Source organism: Protopterus annectens, chromosome 2.part2 (genome assembly GCF_019279795.1).
Source record: "Protopterus annectens isolate FY-2018-M chromosome 2.part2, PAN1.0, whole genome shotgun sequence".
NCBI lineage: Eukaryota > Metazoa > Chordata > Ceratodontiformes > Protopteridae > Protopterus > Protopterus annectens.
This window is the reverse complement of record NC_056730.1, coordinates 1,122,627,901-1,122,646,287: the sequence shown is the minus strand read 5'-3', so window position 1 is coordinate 1,122,646,287 and position 18,387 is coordinate 1,122,627,901.

Below are 18,387 nucleotides of genomic sequence, written 5' to 3'. Positions count from 1 at the left end.
GCACTGCCTGTTATACTGATTGTTTCTCGACTCTCTTTTTCAGAAAGAGAGCGAGAACCAATCCGTAGTCAACTTGCCATTCATGTCATATACGTGACTGCGGACGTGGAAGTCCGCCCCCCTTTCCACTTTACTGTGCGGTTACTGCACAGACTTCTGGGCATCAAGCACTGATGCAGAACTCTCTACAGTCTGGACTGCCTTTATAGTAGTCAGAGACAGTCCAGCAACCAGATTATTTAGTCTAGAGGAAAAAAAAACCCTGGAACTCGCCGAGCAACGAGCACCTGCAGTTCGAGTTCTGGGACTTGGCGAGTCAGTCGGACTCATTTTTTATGATAGACAGTTTTTTTTTAATTAAAAAAATATTTTTTATGTAAGCGCTATACTTTTGTAGCTGGGGGGGCTGCAGTCCCACAGTCCGATGCCACGAGCTGCCACTGATTGTCTCAGTACATCTGCAGTGACATGCCTGATAAGAGATAGGTATTAAATTCCCGAGATGAAATCTGATATCTGTTCAAGACAGGGATGTCTGACCAGTTGTGGAAGCTAGTGTGAGATCACGGAATCCCAGCATGAAAGAAAAGGAATGAGCTGGCTGCCTTCAGTGAATTGAGTAATGGAGTAACAGACCAGAGTACCATGATCTAAGATGACAAGCAAAAACAAAGACAGTGTGTTCACCAAAGATAGTGGCTCCAGATATAACAAATCCACGAGCTGTTAAAATCCAAAATCAAACTTCCTTTAATGAACTGATGCCAAAATAAAAACAAGAAACAAAATAAAAAGTCCCTTAAAATCCACACGATAAGCGCTTTCGACAAGTGTCTTCCTCAGATCGTAATGCAGAAGATGGGACCAGCACTGATCTTTAAAATGAAGGCTTTTAATTTTCTAACCAATCCAAACACAGGTTGAAAAGCTATCAGCCAATCCATGTGGGTATTTCACCTCCTTATTTGCATACAAGAGCACAATCACTTCCGTTTCCCGCCTTTTTGAAGACACAGCCTAATATGCAAATTAAGCTGTGTAATCAACCAATCAGATGTATATGCGCTAGTGATTGGTGGAAGATCGTACTTTTTGTTTAATCATAACCCTTGTTTAATAGCTTGCCTTTGCATGACATAACCTGATAGTAAGCCAGCGATCTTTAAAATAAGCTGTATATAAAAAACAGCTTAGAAACAGTCATTATATAACTAATCAACAAAATACGTGAAACCAAGCATTCCAGTGTGCATAACACAACCCTCTGCTGACAATCCATGAACTGTGCTTTGTTTATAAAGCTCAAAAAATTATTTCATGAAATCTTAGAATTAGCTGTGTGGATGAACAGCCGACAACTCATCCATTAAACCTCTCTGTCAAATCATTTTACAACATTCAGACAGCTTTCGCTATCATAGGAACTTATAAACCTATGTTCGCTAGTGCACACTAATATTTTATGCTTGCTTGTGGTGGTCTTGAGTATGTTTCTGTAAGAATTGGGAGGCATCAGTAGTGGTTAACAACATTGGCTATGTAGACTTGAGTAAATGCATTCATATTTACTTTAAGCAGCTTCCTTACGCCCAGTAACTTTGAAAACCTTTGAAACACTTTGAAAGCTGAACAATGCCCCTCTGGTATGGCAGCCAAGAGTCATTTATCATAATTAAAAATTTCTTTAAATTTCAAAGTGTCCTTGCTTTCTGTTATTATTCGTCAGTAATAGTTTATCTGATGCATACTTTTCTTACAGCAAGGTGCGCAAGCTTGAACACACAACTAAGGGACTTCAATAAAAATCCCTTCAACATGAGTTTGAATAATTTAGGTACTGACTCCCTTAACATCAGTTGTTATATAAACCTAATAAATGTGCTTTAACACACAATTAGAGAACATCAAGAAAAGGTCATTTGTTTATGGATTTGATAAATAAGGGTGGTTCCTCCTTTAATATCAATTGCTTCATGTGCATAGATGTAACACATTCACCAAGGATGTTCCTAACTATTTTAACTTGGGTCTCTTAATTTTCAGAACTGGTTTCAGAGGGACCACGCTATTTAGACCTGGGAGTTGATCAGCCCTCAAGTTAATTATCCATTTAATCTCCTTTAATTCAGTTAAATTATCGATGTCACCTCTCCTTGGTCCAACAAAAACATTTTCAATAACTTTGTACATAAATGTGTGACCACTGTTTGAATCAACATGACAGGCTAATGCATTGTGCAAATCCTTGTTGATGATATCCCTCTGATGTCTTTGTATTCTTTTTTTGAACAACTGGTTGGTTTTTCCTATATAAAATGACATACAGTTCTTACAAGTTGCCAAGTAAACAACATTAGGCGTTTTACAAGTCGCCTTGACATTAAAAATGTATTGCTTACCAGAAAGGGGATGCACAAACCGATTGCTATTGTCTTTCAGTGAGCAAATATTACAATTACCACACATATAGGTGCCTTTCCATCCCTTTATTGGGTTCTGGTTCTGTGAATTGGTGCATAAAAGCCTTTTTATATTCTTTCTATTCTTATAACAGAACTGCAGTTCCCCTTGGCTGGGGAAAATTGTGAAAAATCAAGGCTAGTTTGTATTGCTATGAATGGATATATAATCTGGCTATAGGTTATTGTGACAAGAGTGGGGAAAAGTGGAATATTCGTGGAAATTATTTGGTCTGCAAAAAGAGTTGTTTAGGGTTGGGTAGGGAAAGAACACGGTTTAATTTTTAGGGATGGTGTTGAGGTTTGAAAATATAAAAAAATTGTACTGAACTATGCAGAAGTAATTGAGACAATTTGTTTTAAGGAATGTTATGATAGACAGGTTAGATATGATAGAATGATGACAAATTTTCTACCTCATCAAAGATGGGATGGAATGAAGATTATTCTTAAAGGAAAATGTAAGGATGGGAGAGAGGTGCCTATGCTGGTGTCAGAAAGGGGCCAGGAGAGAGAAGACTGGAAAAGTAGGAGTGGGGAGATTAGGCAATAGTGGATGTCAGAGACATTCAGGAAGTAACTTTCAGGGAAGATGAAAGAGGGAGCTGCAGAGGGATTAATCACACTGTAAGCTAGAGGAGAGGCATAAGACAGCCTGTATCCAGGAAGGATTGAACATTAGTGCTGTATGCACCAAAGGTTTTTAGGCCTAGCTACAAGAGGAGGACTGGGAAGAGTAATCTGGAGTAGGGGCAGAGGATTATGTGAAAAATGACTGGGGAACAGTCTGAGAAAGGAGGATGCTAACACAATGATGTTATAGGAGACAGTGGTGAGAAAGGAAGAGATCTGGTGGTTAGGAAGAAGATAGTTTAAGGTGGTGGAAGCAGATTTAAAAGGAAGAAAGATGTGTAGCAGTTTTGAATGGGAAGACTAGAAGAGAGGATAATAAAGGTAAAGGGGAGGAGGTGGGAGATGGATCTAGGTAAACTGTAAGATGAAGGGTGAAGTTTGGCTTCTGGGGTAAGTGTACAATACCTGTAAAGATGATACAGACATTTTGGTAATGATTTAAGGGAACTGAGATAGAATAGTTTGTGGTGTTAGAGCCAGGGAAAGATGAGCTGTTTGAAAAGAGAGTGTAGAGTGAGCATTGACTGAAGGCATTACAAGGAAGTGATGGAGGGGCTGAGATACATATGAAGAGTTTGTAACAGGAGTAGAAATTTCTGATAGAGCTGAGTATAGACAAGTGAATCAGTTTGATAGGATATTGGTGAGTCATCAGTTGTTGAGGAATACCGCAGTAGTAGGAGCAGGGGAGAATTGTGTAAGTAACCATACACAATGACAGTTAGAGGGCACATTTATGGATATACAGAGTGTAGATAGAGTTTAAACTGGATGATTGGAGTAGGTAGAAGATGAAGGACTGGATGAGGAGTATAAACAGTGGAGATAATCAAAGTTAATGGGGTGACGGGTTAGATGAGGTGAGAAATACTGTAGAGGAGTATAACAAGGTTGTGAATGAGTCACATGAGGAGATAAGAGAAGCAGCTGATTGTTAGAAGTGAAGTTAAGAAATTGACAGAGTAAATATGTGGAAAGGATGTTGGGAAGTTGATGGAGGCATTGGTTAGGACTAAAAATATCAAATAATGCATAGAAAAGCAGTTAATAAGCAATGTTGAAGTCATGAACAAAGGAAGATAAACACTCCTTAACAACTATAGAAAGGTGATATAGGCAGTGTTGAAGCTAAGGTAAATAGTGAAGGAGACCAGTAGTGGGCAGAAGGGGGAAGTAGAGCCATGTTATTTAGCTTTGAAAGTAAGAGATCGGTGATGGTACATTAGGGTGAAGAATATGGTGAACATAGATAAGAAAGAAATAAGTAAAACCAGGAGGTGTTTGGAGTGTTTGTTTCATCTTATGAGAACTTGCATGCAAAAATAGTGGAGAAATTGGAAAATGTGAAAAAGGTGATATGATAAGATGGATACGTAGCTGAATTGCTGGAGCACTCCATATGCTATGTTAGAGAGGGTACAAATCCTAAATGTTGTTTTGAGTAATGCACTTATCTTGGGTCTGTACCATATAATCGAAGGTTCAACTCCACAAAACTCCATTCATCGAACCAACAAGAGTGAACATTCACTTAAGTGAATGTTCACATCAGCAAATTTCTAAAACAAGGAATGGAATTAGATGGCCAACATCAGGAAATTTGCCCTTTTCCCCACTGTAGTGCAATCTCAGAGTTGGTATATATAGGTGGTGGGATGTGGGAGCACAGCCCCCCACCTGGGTTGGTTTGACATAATGCAGTGTGTGTGACAGTCGCTATGTTGCTCAACTAATTCCATTCCTTGTTTTAGAAATTCACTGATGTGAACATTCGCTTAAGTGAGTGTTTGCTCTTGCCGGTTCAACAAATGGAGGTTCACAGATTTGAACCTTTGATAATATGATATAGACCCCTTATCTGTAGATCTGAAGTGCATGTAGAAAAACTGCAAGAAATGCATTTAAAGGTTATGTGAAGTGGATGCCCAAGATATGTAAAGGGAGATTAACAGTGTAGGTGAAGAGCTGGGAATATCAGTTCCTGGAATATAAGTATACAGTGATGTCAGGTTTGGGAATGAAGATATGAAAGTTGAGGGGGGTCAGAGCATGAGTGACATGAGTGGGGGTACAAATTAAGGGCAGATGCAGCAGGACAGTTGCTGAGGAACCCTGCGTTAAGATTAAACGGTGCGATATTACAGAGGGGGGGTGAGAATGGGGTTAATTAAGACTATAGATACTTGGATGAGTGGAAAGCAGTGGTGCAAGTATTGGAAGGATGCCCAATTAAGAATCTGTACTAGAGACAAGGATTCTTTTGAACTCTTTTAGGGCACAATGGGTGGAGTAGTACTGCATGGCTCTGAAAATGAAGTGGGAATGAATGTAAGGGAAGAATATCATACTTGAGGAAGGAAATGGGAGGTAAAGGCATTTGCATTTAAATTAAGAGAAGTTAAGAGAATTTGGCATGTGATAAAAGAGCTGGAAAGAGGAGTGTTCAGAATGTGAGAAGGATTGGCTTGGAGATAAGAGAAGAACTAAAAGGATTAAGGGTAGTTAGCAAATTGAATTAGTACACAGGTGTGGTTCAGAATGCTAAGAGGGGTTCCTGCACATGACATTTATTAACATTGTAAAAAGAAAGTGAAAGGAATTTAATTATGTGCTTGTAGTATATATTTGTAAGCATATTTTGGAGTACTTGTACTAAGACTATGGTATGTTGGAATTTGTGTTGACTACGAAGAGGAGGGATGGCCCTAGGAGTTAAGGCTAGGCAGGGTTTTAATGGCAGGATGGGATAATTTTAAGATAGCTGAGGAAAAGTGAGGAGGTAAAGGGAATTTTTTCAGTTTATGTATAACGCTAGGTGGTTAGGAATCTGAGCAAAGGAGTGAAAGGTAAATGGCTGTAAGAGTGTATAGAGAATGAATCATAATTAGGATTATGAGGGAGGAGGAGAACAACGTGGAAAATAATTATTGGGGTGGGAAGGGATAGTAGAGGTGATCAGAGAATGTTGAAAGGCAGGTCTGAGATTTAAAGATCATGTCTAATGCTTTTTACCTGTTTAAAAACAAGCCATACCTTGAAGCATGGGGGATCTTTGTGCTTGCAATCACTCATATAATGTAAAATGGAGCATTTTTAATCAAAACTGAGATAGTGTATTAAATTTTGAAATTCCCATGGTACATGGAAATTCAGATTGATTCCCCTTCATCCATTTTTTTGGCAAGGATGACCACTACATAATAATAAGACTGTTATGGGGTCTCATGGAAACTAGCAATCTGATGTTGTCAGTCTTCATTCATTGTTGACTGATGGGTTCAGTTCCAAATCCTCAGAACTGACTCGGCCATTATACAAAGCTTGCACCAGCCAAACACTCTTGAGCTAAGACTCTACCCATACCGTCTGTCTTCCCATTACCTCAGATTGAGTTTGTCTACCAATAAGAAAATATGGAAGCTCTGTCTGAGCATCAGCCCTTTAACAACCCCAGGACTAGTTTTGAACCTCCAGGAGTCTCTAGGAGAGACAACACAGATGGAACATTATGGTAAGAACATAACTTCTTTTTCATTTCCATTAATGATAAGCCCAAATGGCATTTTGTTTCTTTTCATTGTTTTCTATTGATATTTCAAAAAAAAGATTTGCATATGTGTAAGGACAGGAGTACTAATTGGCAAACAATTGTACAGCAGTTAGTTTTCTTTTTTGTAACACTAATTGCTTACAATAGTTTGTCAATTAAAATTTTAACCAAATGGCTGAATCTATCCCAGAATGGCATCAGTATGTCAAGCAGTGTATATTGACTGAAACAACATATTTTAAGTTGCTGCAATGACACTTCCTTCTACCACGGAAACTTTAAAGTTTACTATATCTCAGTTTGGATTAAAAATGTGAGCCAGCAAGCATAAGGGGACTTTGCTTCTCATACCTCTGGCAATAAAGCTCAGAGAGAGACTTTGCCATTGAAACCGTTTCCAGTGTTCCAAATGAAAATGCTTGAGAGATAGAAAAAGCACAGTAGTAGTTGACTAGAAAAATTACGAATACCTTGGACCTTTACTAGAGTGTAGTGTTGAGAGATTGAGATGATCAGGAAGATCAGCAATACTGAAATTAGTGAATAAATGGCAGACTATAAAGCATCGATCACATTTATATTTTGTTTATCTTGTATATCACACTTATTTTATATTGTTATAGTTTATTCTCCTGTTTATTATAACAAATATATACAGTTTCCCAAAGCTTTACATTTATTTTATATTGTACTTCCCTGATGCTCTACTAAATCTGCTTTTGAATTCGCACAGATAAACAGACACCTTTAGGTACTGACCTGGGCTAGCTGGGTGATTGTTTTTCTCTTATCACAGCTTTCTCCAAGTCCTGATCTATAGCCTCCCCCCATTTCTTGTTCTTCTAACATAATTCTAGTGTAAGTTTTCTAGCCCTGTCAAAACTGTTTTCTCACAGCTTTCTTCAAGCCCTGGCTGTAAGCCCCCCTCCCTTCTCTCGGTCTCCTAACATAATCTTATTGTAAGTTTCCCAGCCCTGTCAATCCTGTCTATTCCCTCCCTCTTCCTCTTGAGAGTTTACTTATTCCTCCCTTGAGCTGCAGCACCATCTTTAAATATTGAAAACCTCTACCTGACTACAATCTGTTTCTGTCTGTCCCATGGGCATCCCTCAGTAGTGTGCACTTACTGCATGTCCTTTTCTAAAACCCCTGGTATAGCTACATTATTTTCCTACTTATCAGTGAACTGCATCTCCCCATCGGTGCATAAATAATAAAAACAAACTGAAAGGTAACATTCAAACCAAAACGATAGGCTGCCCTATTTCTGTAGTTGCTAACCTTCTCACTGATTGTTTTCTGTTTGGCGACTGCTGCTCCTCCCGGAAGGTGTAACCCGCTCCATTCACTCTTCGGGCTCACTCCGCTCCCTTACCCTGCCCCCAAATTCCACCCAGCCCACTACCTGCACTTTTATACTTCCCCTGACTGTTTCCCACCCAACACCTCTCCAATCACAACACACCTAAGCCAAACCCCACCCACCTGTAGATCTACATCACCCAAACATCCACCCCTCCTACAATGATCTACATAACATCTCTCCTTATAATCCCATTTGCCCTACTAATCTTTCTCTCTTCTCTTATCTATCTCACACTTTTTCCCAACCCTTGTCAAAACTCTCACACACACTCCACTACATCTTACCATCAGCCTCACTTCCCATCCTACTCATCCATCTCACATGAACTGTTTCCCTCTAACCAAATCTATTTCTTCAAACCAAAATTGCTCACAACCCAACCCCCCCCCCGTACTCCCCTCTTAAATGTGGTACTGGAAAATCACTACTCTCATACAACCTAAGCTACCCTTGCCCAACACACTGCCTCTCACTCTTATACTCCACCACATCTCTCTCTCACTAGCCAGCAACATCCACCCCAACCCCAGACCCATCTCTAACATCAGTCTCACCAAACCCTTCACTCAACCCACAAACTCAAAGTCCATTCGTCTTACAGCACTTAATGCACAAAGCCTAAAAAGTAAAATCCCTAACCTCCATTTCTGGCTCTCCCATAAACACCCCGACATTACCGCTGTTTCTGAAACCTGGCTGAAAACCTGTATAAAAGGTAGCAAAATCCTACCACCAGGTATCTAAATCATTTGCAAAGACAGAGCCCACAAAAAAGGAGGTGGAGTTGCAATCATCTACCCCACCTCCCATACCATAGATTCATAGGTGTGTACTAGGCTAATGGCCCTGGAGCCATTACAAGCCTAGCCCATAGGATTACCCTGGCATCATGCCACCCGGCCTTAGTTCCCAGTGCCTCTGTCAAGTAGAGCCACTGGAGTGATCCCAGGGTGAATTTTCTATTTCCTATCCACTCATCAAGATTTCTCTTGAAGATGGCCAGTGAGGTGCTCTATTCAACATGTATGGGAAGTCTATTCCATAGCATGGGCAGTCTCTGGGTTATGAACCTGTCCCTCCAGCATGTTCTATTGATTGTGGTCATGAGATTGAGGTCTCTGGAGCATGTGGTGTGGAGGGATTGGGATTTCTTTAGATGTAGCATTTCTAACAGAGCTGGGTCAGACATGGCTTTGTAAGTCAAACAGAGATCGCCTCTAAGTAGGCGATATGAGACGGAGAATAGTTGGAGATTTTTGAGTCTGTCCATATAGGACAAGTGTTTAAGGCCTAGAATCCTCTTTGTGAAATACTTTTGTGGCCTCTCCAGTTGCTGCAGGTGTCTAGTGAGGTACATGCCAAATGGGGCATTGAACAGTAGAAGGAGACAATTACCTCTTTCTTCCTGGATGCAAAATCCTTAGTAATGAGATGTGCCACATAGAAGGACTTTCTGACCACAGTGGCAATGTGGCGGTCGAAAGAGAGGTTGCTGTTAACCTGTGTTCCCAGATCTCTTAAAATGCCTTCTGTGTTCAGTGGTCTACCGTTGATGTGGTAATTCATGGGAACTGGGTTTTTCCCAAAGGGGATGACGACACATTTTTGGCATTGAGCTTAAGGCCATGGTTCTGACACCAGTCGGTCTCAGTGAGGCCTTTCTGTACGATGTCAACATCACTTGGGGAGTTAATAATAGCTCCCAACTTACAATCATCTGTGAACTTTGTCAGCCAGAGTCCCTTCATGTTGGCCTGGACTTCAGAGAAGTATATACCAAACATGAGAGGACCCAGGACTGAATCCTGTGGGACTGGTCAGCAGTCTGACTTGGAGTCAGCTATTTTCACACTGTGGGTTCTATCTGTGAACCAGTTTGCAACCCACCTAGTGATATAGGGGTTGATGCCTAGCCTACTGAGTTTTTCTGTGATTCCTGAGTGGAGAATGGTATCAAAGGCCTTGGCCCAATCAAGGTAGGCTCTGTGAACCATCTTGCCTTCATCCACAGCTCTGGTGACTGACTCAAAGATGTCAACCAAGTTGAGCAGGCATGCTGTACCCTTCATAAAACCAAACTGTGTGGGATCCAGAGTTTGGAGATTCCTTATATCTGTGTTTATTAGGTCCATGATGATGCATTCCATAGCTTTGCATATCAGACTCATTAGGCTAATGGGGCGATAGTTCCCAGGGTCTGTAGTCACTCCTCCTTTGTGGAGAGGGATGACTGTAGCAGTGCACCATTTGGTATGGACAAAGTCTGAAGTGAGGCTGTGATTGAAAAGAGCACACAGGCGAAGTGCCAGTTCACTTTATAGTTCATGTAGAACACAGCCAGAGATATTGTCAGGTCCCATAGAAGCTGTATTCTTGGCATTGGACAGTGCTGTTTTAACCTGTGCAGCAGTTATGCTGAGTGCCTGGCAATCTACTGTTAATGTGATAGATCCTTTGGGAGGGGAGAGAGGGGTAAAGTTGGCATTGAATCTGTTGGCCAGTGTATTGGCAATATCTGTTGGCTCGGTATAGGAGGTACCATTATGCAGTCGCTCAGAGCAAATCTGGGTATTGCCATGGAGATTCTTTACATAACTATAGAAGGCCTTGTGGTTGTCTTTACTATCTGCTGCAATTCTGTTTTCATAGCTAGCTTTAGAGGATTTGATGAAGGATCTCAACTTTTTGTTGAAGCTGATAAGGGAGTTTTTCCAGTTTTGCGATTTCACCTTATTCCACTTCAGTTTCCTCCTTCTGTTGCAGAGTTTGTTTACTCCAATAAAATACCAACCTTTGCCAATGCTGAAATTATAATAGGTTTACTAAAAGTAAACAACCATAAGTCCATATGTATCACTGCCCTCTATAATCCTCCTGGTGATAATATCAAAACTCTTGAAAACATCCTGTCCTGGTTCTCCTCCACTGTAAAAAAATGAAACCTATATACTCTGTGATACCAACATCAACTGGAATACTATTAACTCTGAAGCCCCGTCCCACACAATCATCCTGTACAACTTCTCCCAGCTAATACAATCTCCAACCAGGCCAAATAAAGATGGTACCTCTGGTACCATCATTGACTGAATCCCAACAACTCACCCAAACCTTATCACCAAAGCCGGAACATTACCTGATCCTCTCAGTGATCACCTACCAGCTTTCACCAACATTCTCCCATCTCCACTGCATAAACACCACTACATCCAAACCCGCAACCTCTCCTCTTTCAACTCTCTAACTTTCTCCAAATGCTTAAAGCATACTGACTGGTCCCCCTCTAAAAACCCTTCCTCTAGATGATTCTGTTTCCTACTTTAACCACTCATTCTAAACCCTTCTCAATCAGAAAGCCCCCCCATTGAACCATACGCATCAAAACCAATCCCTGTCCAGGGTTATCAAAAGATACTAAACTAGCCTTGCACCAAAGGGACAAAATAATGGAAACAATATCAAAAACATAAAAACCCTAACACCCTCCTAGAATATAAGCAACTACAAAACTTCACAAAAAACTAATTAAAGACCGCAAAGTCCACTACTCCAAACGCCAGTCCTTGCACTCAATAAATCCCCAAAAATTCTGAGACCCCATCTCATCCATGCTGTATCCTGGCAACAAAGAAATCCCCTGCCCAAACCCCAACCTCTCCAACCTTGAAACAGCCAGCCAGTTCAACTCATTTTTCATAGACTGTAGAGCTAAACTATCAGCCTCCTTCCCACCCTCCTCCTCCTCCACAACCACCCCCTCCTTCCCCAACCATCACCCCAATCATCAGTCTTCCTCCACATCCTTCTGCCTCAAGTCCATCCCCACAAGCACTATAAAAAGACTTCTCAAATTCAAACCCTGCCGCAATGCACCTAACAACCTTCCACTCACCTTCTTCAAGCAATCTGCAGACAGCTTTGCCTATCCCATCTCTATTCTTATAAATAGATCCATACAAGAATCATACATCCCTTCTATCTGGCACCATGCTTACATCATCCCCCTCCACAAAGGTGGCAAAAAATACTAATACCACCAACTTCAGGCCTATTGCCATCCTTTCCTCTCTTTCTAAAATAGTAGAGAAAACAATACAAACACAACTCATGGCACACATAACACTAAACAGTCTTCTCTCCCCAAACCAACATGGCTTCCAGCCTGAGCACCATGATTGCCCTTCTTTCCTTTCTTGAAATCATAAACCTCGAACGCGACTCAGACAAGTTCATATCCATACTATTCCTAGATCTGTCAAAGGCCTTTGACACCATCTCACACACCCTACTTATATCCCAACTCTCCACCCTACACCTCTCTCCCACCACCATCGCCTGGTTTTCCAGCAACTTGTCCACTTGCCAACAGGCCGTCCAATGAAAAACTTCAACCGCCCCCTTCCTTCCCACACCCACAGGTGTCCCACAAGGTTCTGTTCTTGGCCCTCTTCTCTTCAACCTATTCATTAACAACTTTCACCAATCCATCCCAGACTCATCTATCATCCAATATGCAGATGACTCAACAACCATCTGCTCAGCCGTCTCCCCGTCCGAGCAAAAACCCAACTAGCCTTCTCCAAAACAGAAACCTGGATGCAGTCTAAGCATCTTGCACTAAATGCAAATAAAACCAAACTAATGTTTTTTCCCCTACCAAAAACTCCATTGATAAATCCACATTCACCATACAGAGCCAAAACAACACCCTCCTTGAAATTGTTCCCAACACCAAGCTTCTTGGCATCATTATTGATGTAGAACTAAAATTTGACACCCACATCCACTCCACAATCAAGAAAATCCACCAAAAGTTAGGTCCCCTCTACAGGCACAGCCACATCCTAAGACCCCCTACCCATCAAACTCTTGTATCCACTTTCCTACTCCCCTCCCTTATGTATGGTACCCCTCATTTCACCAATCTCCATCTTGGCCTTCGGTCCAAACTTGAAACCTTCTACCACAAGATCTCCAAATTTGCAACCAATTCAAAAAACTCATCCCACCACTGCCACTCCCTCCTCACCCTCAACTGGCTTGAACTACCCAACTACCTTAGTTACCTACAACTCATCATTGCCCACAAGCTCATCTTTAAACCTGCCAACTGCCCAGCTCTCACTACTTCCTTAAAATCTTACATTCCCAACCGCTCACTCAGATCCAAAAACCAAAATCTCCTTCAGGTCCACAAACCTGCATCACCTCCTTTCATCTACTGCTGTCCCACTCCTTAGCTAAACAGTGGAACTCTCTCCCCACACACCAACGCAACCTACCTAACCATACAAATTTCAAATCTCAGCTACTCTCTCATCTTTCTTGCAAATGGGAATGCCCTTGCCACGCTCCAACTTAAACCCCTCCCCCTCATTTCACCTTGTACTGACTCATCCAACTACCTCTACTATTACTTCATCCCACCCAAAACAATCCCTCCCCTACTAAAAACTAATTTTCTCTCTAACATCTATTGTACTATAGTCTCCAATCTCAAATATACTATTACCGTCTCCATGCATAATATTTTCCTAACCTACTAATGGCTAGTAGCTATATATTTTGAAATGCTAAACCTACAATTGAGTTTATAACAAAAATATTGACTTTATGTAAATGCTGAAATTTCTGTATTGAATTATGTCTTTTCATTTTTGTAACATCGTGACAAGCCAATTGCAAATATCATGGAGCTTATCTGTAAATGTTTAATTAGCTGTATGAACTATGTCTTTTGTAACATGTGAAATGTAACTTGCAATTATTGTGGAGCTTTTCTCCCCGGGCCTCCAATGAAAACGGGCTGTTCTTGGCCCAGTGGACTTCCTCGGTCATCAAACAATAATAATAATAATAACTTATGAAATATGTCTTTGGAAGAAAAACTGGGTGAGAAAGACTGGACTTTTTGACTTTGTTAAACTTGTGGGAGGACTATAAAGCATATACCCTACTTTGTCATTAATGTTTAGAATGACACTAAAAGAGAAAAAAAAATTGTAAGTAAAACAATCTTATTTTTATTAGTATTTGTATAAAACATTTCATCATATTATCTGCATGTTATATTGTAAAGCAGTTTTGTATATTATGTAGTCAAGGATATTTTAGATGTGGGTGGAATCTTTTCAGTAACTGTTATCTATGCTAATGATCTTAAAGTAAACAAGTACTTGTTCTTACTTGTAAGAACTATAGTCTTTTCAGTATAACAAGAGAAGAAAGGCTGGAAAGAAGCATGTTTAGGTTAATATAATGTGATCTTGGGCTGCTGCGGTGGGGTGGGCTGTAAAGTGTACAGATTATATAGCATGTAAAATTAAGACAATAATTTACCTTGTTTTAATATGGGTCAATGTCTAGATTAATGTAATTTACTAAAGCTCTAAACTATTTTTGTTTGTTTCTTTTTTTGTAAGCAAATAGTTTTGAAAGATAAGGCAAAACAATGAAAGTCATGAAAAATGAAATGGCTAAGTTTCTTGCATCTGTAAAGATATTAGCTTGTTTTCTTTTCTTCCTTTTGCAAATGCTTTTAGTGAAAGACAGAACGTCTACAGCTGAGATTAGTTGACCAGGAGAGTTTGTACATTCTGTTCTGAATAAAATTTACAAAGATTCCTATGCATCTGCAAAGTTGTTAGCTGATCTTTTTCTTTCTCATTGATGACTACTTTTATATGATGTTGAGCTGCCTGCAGGTGCTAGCAATTAATCTTGAGAATTCTGAGCATTTTTACTGAGGTAAATGCAGAATTTAAAATATAATGGCAAGCAGTTTAGTAAAAAATAAAGTTTGAAATTGTGAGACATAAATAAGAAACAGTAACCCCCCACAGGAGCCATAATACTTTAATGCATTTAGTAGAACAGTGCACAATTAATTTTTTTTCTTAGCACTAAAAGTTAATGTTTTCTTAACACATACAAGCTATTTTTCATGTCTGGGAAGGCAATAGAGATAAGAAAAGAATAGACAGCAATCAGTGTACATACGGGATACGGACACAGGCTGTATTATGCACTTTAGCATGGGTAGCCTTAATTTTAGATTAGGTAATCCCTGTGGATATGGGACAGTTGTTCCTATCTGGTGAGCTAAACTTTATTTGTTGAAAATATACATAGTTTTGTGTGTTTGTTCTAAGCTAATAGGGGATGGTGGTGTTCTGAAAATGTATTTAGGTTTTTGTTTGAGGGTTTTCATTAAAGCAGAAAGTCTTGAAAAATGTGACATAGGTTCAGATGGAGACAAGAAGAAACAGCCATATAAAAGATCAGCCTGGCAAACATTAGTGTGTGCATGTAAGACAAAAGTTGGAGATAACACATTAAAAAACTATTGTATAGTAGCTGGAAACAATAACTTCTTATCATGATGGCTACTCTATCCATTTTATTTTGGAATGTAAATAGCCTTACAGGTGTAGACAAAAAGAACAGTGTATTAAATAATATGAAGAGATGTAGAAATAATATGAAGAGATGTAGAGTACAAATAGTAATGCTGCAGGAGACAAATTTAAAAAATGAGCATGTATATTTGACAAAGAATTTTTGGACGGCTATTTATCTGAATATTTATTTTATTTATTTATTTATTGACATTTGTTTACTGGAGAATTCTGACAGGACACAGGTGCCCCTTTTCAGCACAGGTCAAGGGAGAAAAGGTCCAAGGTATCATATCTAATACAATCAGTATTTATCTAATGCAATCAATTTTTACAATAATAAATTTTATAATTTCAGTGAAAACATGCCAGTTTCAGTGAATATCAGGGACAAAGAAAAAGGGGAGTAATAATACTGATTGCTAGATGGGCTCCAATAGTGATAGAAGACAAAAAAGACAGTAATTGTACTTTTGTGGCAGTAAGGGACTTTTGGTAATGGAGGAGGAGGGGGATTACTATGGCATATATTTATATTCCAGCAAAAACTGTTGTTATGGAGCTTAATAATTTTTTAGGGAAATCGTCTTTCTGCAGGGAATACTACTTGTAAGTGCAGACTTGAACTTGAGTTGCAATAGTGGGAATGTATCAGGAGATCTGGCAGAGAAAATATAATAAAAGAAGGTATATTTCTGAAGAAAGTTATGAAAATACTTACTACTGAAGACATCAATTTAGTAGTAGGAACTTGTACAGAATTTACTTAGTATTCCCCAAGGTACAATAACTGGGATAGACTAGATAGAAATTATATTTCACAGGAACATGTGCATTTAATTGAAAGGTTTGACAAATATCCAGTAACTATTTTAGATTATGCACCAATAAAAAGAGGCTAAATAAAAGATAATACAAAAGCTGAGAAACTGGAAGCTTGTTTATGGATGTTGATAGTAATATACAAGAAGTGAAAACATGTTTAGTCCCTTTAGGTTTATATACAGGTCAGGCATATTTGTATCAATCAGAGGAGAAGTTGTGGACAATAATTAATAAAGAGCTGAAAGAATTTATCTGGGAGGTGAACAGCGAAAGGGTTAAGTAGGATAAGCTGATCCTCCCAATGGAACAAGGTGTTTTAAGATTGCTTGATGTGAAGGGATATTGGGATATTTTAGAGCTATGCAGTTATGGCTGATATACATAACATAAGCAGAACGTTATAATTCAAAATGTAAGGGGATAATGATGAAATGGGGGAGGAAATTCAAGAAATAAGCAGAGAGTAGGATTTGGAATGCAGATCCTCAAGGAGAATAAGAAATAAAATCTTATGTTCATAATGTTGCAAAAAGTATTGTAAGAATTAAGCTAACATGGGAATGGAGAAAGGAGATTTTGCAGTAAGGATGACTGTAAGTAGGGTACATAAAGTAGACAAGAGTGGCCTTTAATGAACTGGGGAAAACTGACCAAGAGACTGGGGTATTGGGAGGAAATGACTAAAGCATGAAATGTAATAAAGTAGGATGAGGCCGATAAGTTTGGACTGCAAGTTAGAGACTGCTTTCCATATCAGGGATTGATATCAGAGTGTAGGCAAAGGGAATGGGATAGGGGATTCCTAAATGAAAGACCTGTCCTGTCAGAGGTTTCATTCAAATCTAGAACAGACACTGCTGTTAAAAAGGGATGATTAGTAGAACATTTAAAATACTACATGTATAAAATCAGTCAGAGGTGGTAAAAAAGATTGGGAAGAGAGACTGAAAATTTAATTTACAAGGAAACAATAGGAAGCCATATGTATGGGTCCCAAATATGTATCAAAATCCAGAAGGTTTAGGATTTTTGTTTGGAAGTATTTGTACATATATATTTATACCCCAAGCAGACTTCAAAGAATTTTTCCTCAGGTAGATAGCAAATGTTGGTGGGGTGATGGGGAAGAAAGAGGTAACTAGGAACATGTTTTTTGGGCATGTAATGAGTTGGCAAATTTTGAAAATTCCATAGAGAGTACTTTGTCAGAAATACTGGGGGAGCAAATGCTGTAACTAAGGAAATATTTTTCCAGCTGAGACATAGGATCTGAATTGTGTAGACATAGTAAGGCTTTGTTCAATTTAATTCTGTTGGCTGCCAACAAGCAATTGCTAGAAAATCAAAATCTAAACCAATTGCATTGAACTGTTGAATATTGTAAAACAGAGAGAAGAACAGGAAGATGGATCTTTAGAAAAGGAAGGAGCAAACTATATAGAAATAAATTGATTTTATGGGAGCAATACATGAAGAATAAGGTTCAGAAGGAGGAAGGTTTAAGGGAAGGCAGGAACTGAAAATATATGTAATGCTGGACTGAAAGACAATTTTTATAAACAAAGAAAATATGTAATGTATAATGTGTGTAAATGGAAAAAATGTTAATATGGTTTGTTCTGTTAATGTGTGTGCTTCTATGTCTTAAAGGATAATTTAATAAAGGTGTTTTAAAAAAGGTGTAGACAAATTGTTTATGGCCTCTCTTTTCTGTTTGTGGTCTTACCAGTTTTTATATAAGTTATCCCAAACATACTTGGCTTCCACCATGCCCAGTTTACTTTTCTTGAATTCACAATTAAACCTGGTTGCCTTAATCATTCTAACACAGCATGCACTTTTGGTAAGTGGGACTCCCAGTCCTCTGAATGGATGACCTTATTTATCCAGGTATGCAGCAATATATAGTGAGTGGGGCTTCAGTATTCTGTCCGTCAGTTCTGAAAGGGTAAAAAATAGAAGCCAAGGAGAATAAGGATAACCGTAACCACTTTGAAGTGGTTACGGTTATCCTTATTCTCCTTGGCTTCTATTTTTTACGTGTTTGGTTTTGGTGACAGCGAGGGAAGCTGACCGTGTTAGTTCTGAAAGGGTGTTAGGGCTTCATGTAGTCCAACTGGTAACACTGTATATTGGAATGGACTGCCATAGGTTACA